The following is a 7,664-nucleotide window of genomic DNA, read 5'->3' as shown; positions in this document are numbered from 1 at the left end:
AAACAAACCTGGTCCCCTAGATTCAGACTAGCTGGTAACTGTTCCTTATGGAGCTTAACGCTCTCAGACATGAAAGAGGAAGAATGTACTAAGTACTTCATTTGCACGTACTGTATGTGCGATATAAAATAAAACTGAGTTAAGCTCATTTGTATCTTCTAGTATCAAAACTGATGATGAATTATAATAACATATAAAAACACAAACAGTATGGCAATGCACAGCAGGGAAAGAGGAAAAGAAAGGAAAGAAGGGAGCCAGCTAGGAAGAGTGAAAAATCATGTTTGCCACAAAAACCATTAATCACTCCACAAACATCACTCACTAAAACACAGCTCGCGTTTAGCATGCCTCTTGTGTAGTTCCATAGAGGACCCTTGAGCAAACTTCGTACCGCTGAGGATTATAACTATTTCAGTTGTGTCATTTCCTCTATTTCGTCCGAATAAATGTACACAGTTGACTAATATCACCACAGAGAATTCACTACGATTGTGTAAACTTGCACCAAACTGTTCGCATCGGTCATATTCAAGGGTTGACAAAAATTCTTGATTATCTTTACAATGGAATTCTATTGCACAATGAAACAGATAAAAGTTGATTACAGGGAACCGAAAATATAGTTTATTGTCTTTAATGAGCATTACCAGAAGCGAAAAATTAAGAATGACTAAATCTTGGGAATTAACGTTGTTTAAATTAAAGAATAGACATCTGCAGAAAATAGTAGCTATCCCATAGTGACAAAGTTTGACACACTAATGAAGGGTGAGTTTAGATTGGTATTGTCAGTTACAATATTGTCCTTTCATTAAGACAAGCGTCATTTACTGTAATGAAACAAGTGAAAATTTATTAAAAATATAACTCAAATAGTACATTATGCAACGAGCCTATAATGGTAGTAATTAAGACGCGAGTATGTTTGTTTATGAAACGAGCGCAAGCGAGTTTCATAATTTTCATACGAGCGTCTTAATTATCATTCTAGGCAAGTTTCATACGACTTTTTATGCTCGACCGTATTTCTAACTTGAAATTATTCATAAGTATTCATGTAATTCTTATCTGACTGGGGAGCGGAACTGATCTTGTGCAATATCTCGTAAATTGTGAGATGTGCGCAGACGCGAAAGTATTGATTTTTTCCGAGAAAGAAATGTCATTGACCTTGATATAATCTAGAGAGTAAAATAAACATTAATCTTGATATAACCTTTAAATTGGTTTAGAGATTGAAAAACGAGATGACAAATTGAATTTATTTGAATATTATTTACAATTAACGCTAATTATTATGGTAACAGAACATAACCTTCTGCGACAGTATTGGATTTCCAGCCTCCGTGACGTTTCACTAGTTGTCTTTCGATTGCATATCCGAGAATAATCGATACTTGCACTTTCATATTGCTTCAATGGTGCTTTCTGATTGGTGGGATACCTGAACTTAATGAATAGGTGTACTTTAATGAGGTCCATTAAAGGGCTGCTACCAGGTGTATAATTACTACATTTCGGCATGGTCGAGCATAAACCTATAATTATCATCGTCTATGTTACTTTATATAATACTAACGAAAAATAACTATTTAAATCAACATAATTTAGCGCAAACTTGGAAAACAATTCAAATCTGTAAGGTAGAGTACGATTTTTACACTCAAGTCTCCCTGTGAATACATTCCTGTCCTTTAGTAAAATTAGTCATTCTTTGAAATCTGTGGAGTGTGCAGTAAGTTTGATAGTGAAAAATGGCAAAGGGAAAATCTCTGTCTGTAAGTAAAAAATTACATTAGTGATGCTCCTAGTGGTGCATCAGTTGAAGTTATCTATAGTTACTTGAACATCATAGAAAATATTATCTATAGTAATCTCACAAACGGTTTTGATTTATCTATTGAAAATTAAAACTCGACTATTACACAATTAGAAGAAAGTATACAAAGATCAGAAGAAATAAAGTACTCTAATATAATAAAATATTGACTTACTAAATATTAAACTGTCTTGAAAATGTATTATTGTACCATCTCATCATTACGAATATTTCACTAGATGGCTGTAGTGTGTTATGATCGGCCGTTCTCTTGTTATCAGTTGTGCCAACTATAAAATCTTCATTGAAATCTATGGACGATTACTAGTCAAGAAGGTTTTATTGATTCAGTTTCATTTTTATTAAAAGAGTTGCATTCCATTTCACTTCTCAATATACATAAATATATATAATCTCTGATACGTGACTATCCATAATCTCATACAGCAGGAGCTATAACATAACCTAAATAATATAAACAAGATAAATGATAGGAAGTTTTTAATTAAGGATGAAATAAATATGAATCCTTTTAAGTACAATGTAAGTAAAAAAAAAATAAACAGATGCTAGGGAGGTGATAAAACAAATAAATGCTAGGGAGGTTACAAATATTGTAGGAAAAACAGCCATGATTGATTAAAATGTTTTTCGCTGTCTTGTAATATTGAATACTTCGAGAAACGAGGTTGCTTATCAATAACATCGATATGTATTTTCTTCAACACTATAATTTTATTTTATATTCAAATATATATAGATAACCCACATACTTAATGCTTCCACGATTATTGTGTGTGAAATGAATTAATGAATGAATTAATTAATTAGTGGGTGGATGGATGAATGCATGAACGAATGAACGAAACGAAAAATGGTAGGAGAAACACTAAAAGTAAACGAAAATGAGTCCTTGCAATGGAAACTGGGTCTGTGAGGGTGTCTATGCGAGCTCCAAACATGTTGGTCACTTGTCACAATTTGATTTTCGCAGTTCCGTTTGAAGGAATATTTGAGAATTGTGAAAGGAGAAAGCCTATATATCTAATAACATATATATACCGGTACTGCTTCATTGTCGCATATTTGTAATCAAGAAAGTTCGAAACTCATCGGCATCTGTTGGAAACAGTCGGGTAACAGAAAATGACATCATAATACAGCGTGGCTGCATTACATCGGCAGCGATAGTCAGTGTTGCCAATAGAGTTCAAAATCCCGCGTATTGAGTTATTCTTCCTATCTTACATTATGGGGGGGGGGCAGCGCAGAATTATCTAACACAAAAAAGGGGGGTGCGAAATACCAAAGTATGAGAACGTTGTTTTAGATAATGCTGGAGGATGTATGAATAAACGATAATAGTTCACACGTCCTCATTATATTTTTTTACGTGATACGTTTAAGAGAAACATTGTCTTATTTTCTTGTAATATACTTCTGTTGTCCAACTGTTAGCGGCAGATACCGATGATTCTTGAATTTTCTGGATTGCAAATATGCGACCACAAAAGCAGCATATATTAGTTATTATATCTATGCCTGGGAAAGATTTTATTCAAATGCTTTCGTTTTGATTATATTTTTAATTCAAAATTTAAATTTGGGAACAACTGGATAATACGCACAGTACATCAACGTCGGCAGTCGACGTTGCTCGCTGGCCACTAGTCACCGGGCCGTAACGAGTCATGTCAAACAAACGACAATCGAAATGGCGGCAGTAAAATTCGCGACTGTATTCTTAAATAATTCACTCTATTAGTGAAGTGCAACGTTTGTGCAGTACAATGGCGGTGTTTTGAATGCACCAAAAGAAAATGCAGGTGCAGTAATATCATACAGTAGGTTATCACACCGAAATAAAGGAAAAAAAAAAAGTGTGTTTTAGGGAATAGTCCTATCATTAAAATGAAGAAAAGTAAATTTCCTGTTAATGCTCGCCAAAGCTTTAAGTACGTAATTATTACCGTGTTGCCGTTTTATTTGTGGTCTACAGAAAATACCTCGTCTTTTACGAAGAAAACTTTTAGCGGCCGTGAAATTGTTCACCGCTTTCATCATATTATTATTTATGAATATTACGAAACAAAAACTATTATAAGGACCGACAGGATCATCTTGGCTGTCTGCGTATGCGCGGTCTTGATTAATAAAAACTTAAACTAACTAAACCTAACCTTCGTATATGCAAGATGTGTAACCGGAGCAAGAAGGGATCTTCTTGATTTGATCTTGAATGTATACACGAAAATAAAATCAAGTAAGTATCACGCTGTCACTGCACGAGAGGTCCGCGCATGCGCCACAGCAAAACTGTTCCTGTAGCGATCCTCTCATCTAAGACACGTAATCTACTGGCAATATTTACGTAAATACATCTTATCGCTAACAGTGCTGCTATCTCTCAGTAATTTCAGAACGAAGGAGGTAGAAGGAAAAAAAATTCTCCCTCTAACGACGCCACAGATCAACGTCATGTCCTTATGTTGGCGACATTGTGTATTAAGTTAAATTTGGTCGTAACCATAACGGCACGATTCAAAGCTAACGTAGCAAATTCTCCAGTTTAGCATAAATGTGAAATAAAATAGGCTACAAAAAAGAAGTTGTCTTGTTCATTTATTTGACGCCCTCCATGGGGGGCATGACCCACAGTTTGAGAACCGCTGACATGAAGAGAATTCTACTACTTCTCTTTCGAACAGATGGCGCTTATGACGTAAGTAATGTACAACCCTGTTGTAATGAAACTAGAATTCAATATTCCAGCACATTCAAAGCTATGCTACACAATTAGTAATTCAACTCGTGTAATTCTAATTTGTATCGTGACATAAGACAATGTTGCACTGTGTTACTCGCATCGTCTATGTGTATAATATATCATTTAGTAACGGACGGCTGAAAGATTTCATTAATCACACTGCATAGAGATACAAACAGACGCCAAGCCGGCTTGAGTAGTGTCGGCGGTTGAAAAGTGAATGAGCAGCCAACACCGCGGCGAACCCTGGAGACAATCATTGTTCTCTCCACCTAACACGCTATTCTATCAACACACTGTTTCTCAAACAGGCCAACTTACGTTTTGCTAACAAAACGTCCTCGAGATTAATTTACTAGTTGAAGAAGCCTCGACAATAACAATATATCAATTTTGCAAACCTCCGCAGCACGTAGGCCTAACTGTGCTACTGTGTAGTCAAGTGTGGCAGTCTTGTGCCTTCAACACAGACTTCAAATATTATGCTAACGTAGTCCATTCGTCCCTTCAAGCAGTATCTGATACTTTAAAAATTCTTAATATAAGCCTTTCATGTTATGATATAGCACCTATGTTCCATTACAAGAACAATATTTCTAAGAGAAATACAATTTATTCCACTGTATTTATTTTTATCTTTGTTTCTTATTTTTATTGTGTAACCATGTAAATTCTTTGTATTTATCACTTAACACTAATATGTATTCCACTGTGTTGTTTCTTTTTATTATTATTATTTTTTATTATTAGTCTACTTTTTATTTTGTTCATTTTATTCAATTGTTCTGGTTTAATTATGTGAATCCTACTTACATGTAAACTAATACTAACATGTATTCCAATGTATTTATTTTTATTTTCACTGTGTACATTTTTTAATTGAATTATCGGCTTCTGTTTTTGATTCTAAGAACATTAATTTGTACTCCACTATGTTTATTTTTATTTTATGAGGTAAATTTTTATGTAACTACTTCTTTTAATCTCTTTATGTAGCTAAATTGTATCAGTATGTAATTACTTAATTCCGATCCACTTGTTTGTTCAACTATGCAAGTAAGTTTTAATCCTGGCTGAGTATAAGAGAAGGCCTTACGGCCTTAACTCTGCCAGGTTAAATAAAGCCATTATTATTATTATTATTATTATGATTATTATTAATACAACTACAATATATAATTTATATACAGGATGAACCGTAAGTAATATAATTAATTTCAGGGAGTTATTCTTTGAGATGTTCAAACAAAAAGTTCAATACAATTTTGCTCGCTTTTGTTTATTTTTCGAAATAAAAATTGTTTTATATCAAACATTTCATAGCGTGTTTGTGAAAGCAATTGATTTAATTTCTAATATTTTGAGTCAAATAGAGCAGAGCATTACGATAATAAATGACTGAAAGGATTTTAATTTTGTTCTTTAAATGTACAGAAATTTGATCCAAATAAATGTACTTACTTACAAATGGCTTTTAAGGAACTCGCAGGTTCATTGCCGCCCTCACATAAGGCCGTCATCGGTCCCTATCTTGTGCAAGATTAATCCACTCTCTATCATCATATCTCAACTCCCTCAAATCCATTTTAATATTATCCTCCCATCTGCGTCTCGGCCTCCCCAGAGGTCTTCTTCCCTCCGGTCTTCCAACTAACTCTCTATATGCATTTCTGGATTCGCCTATACGTGCTACATGCCCTGTCCGTCTCAAACGTCTGGATTTAATGTTCCTAATTATGTTAGGTGAAGAATACAATGCGTGCAGTTCTGTGTTGCGTATCTTTCTCTATTTTCCTGTAACTTCATCCCTCTTAGCTCCATATATTTCCCCAAGAACCTTATTCTTAAACAACCTTAATCTCTATACAAATATGGCTTTCAGGTAGTAGCTCCCTGTAAAACAGGTTTGAATAATTGTAATGGTGTCGTGTATAGTTCCTGGCGTAGCTCAGTCGGTAGAGCGTTCGCGCGCTAAGCGAAGGGTCCCGGGATCGATACCCGGCCCAGGAACAATTTTTCCTTGAAATTATTCAACCTTAATCTCTGTTCCTCTCTCAAAGTGACAGTCCAAGTTTCACAACCATATAGAACAACCGGTAATATAACTGTTTTATAAATTCTAACTTTCAGATTTTTTTACAGCAGACTAGATGACAAAAGCTTCTCAACCGAATAATAAGAGGCATTTCCCATATTTATTCTGCGTTTAATTTCCTCTCGAGTGTCATTTGTATTTGTTACTGTTGCTCCAAAATATTTCAATTTTTCAACCTCTTCGAAGGATAAATCTCCAATTTTTATGTTCCCATGTAACATTGTAAAATTACTTAGCAGAATGTGAAGTTACATTTGTTCAGATAAAATTTATGCACATTTAAAGGAGAAAGAAAATTCAGTCAATAATTTAACATCATAATTCACTGCTCTCTTAAATTGTCCGAGCATATTGGGAATTAAATCAATAGAGCTTGCAAAACACGGTATGAATAGTTTCATATAAAATATTTTTTTATCTCGAAAAGGAACCAAAACGAGCAAAATTGTATTAAACTATTTTGTTTGAAATATCTCAAAGAATAGCCCCCTGAAATTAATATATTCAATAACATTTAATCTTCCTCAGCTTAGTAAGGTTGCCAAAGATAAAGAATGTTAAACAGTAACATTTTAGATTACATTAAAAATGCCTTACAAGAAGTTTGTTTACAACAAACTAATATTTCACAAAATGAAAATCTGCAGCAAAATAAAAAAATACAGATAAAAATAGAATGAGAAAATTCAACTGTAATTTGAATTGAAATACAAATGTCGCCGTAAAATCTGCAGAGAACCCTTCAAAGCTATCATAGAAATTTCCTTAATTGTTGTTGTTGTTGTTAGGACTTCAAACTTGTGACAGAATGAAACGAATTATTTTCTTATGGTCCCTCTAGCGCACACCATTAATCCGATGACTTCTATATCCCTGAGTTTATATATTTTGTAATAAAGGATATTTGGTTCATAAATTGTGCTTTTCTCTAGATTAACCTCCTCGGGTTGAATCTGATGCGTCTCGAATCTGATGGTCGG

At 34.0% G+C, this 7,664-nt stretch overlaps 1 non-coding gene across 1 annotated transcript; it reads left to right on the top strand.

Moving 5' to 3' along the window:
* Positions 1 to 6,525: 6,525 nt before the first annotated feature.
* Positions 6,526 to 6,599, top strand: TRNAS-GCU (transfer RNA serine (anticodon GCU)). The gene has a single exon. It is a non-coding gene; the product is annotated as a tRNA-Ser (tRNA).
* The last annotated feature ends 1,065 nt before the right edge of the window (positions 6,600 to 7,664 follow it).

This window comes from Periplaneta americana, chromosome 5 (assembly GCF_040183065.1).
Source record: "Periplaneta americana isolate PAMFEO1 chromosome 5, P.americana_PAMFEO1_priV1, whole genome shotgun sequence".
NCBI lineage: Eukaryota > Metazoa > Arthropoda > Insecta > Blattodea > Blattidae > Periplaneta > Periplaneta americana.
Note: the sequence above shows the minus strand (reverse complement) of the source record. Positions and strands in the feature narration are given on the sequence as shown.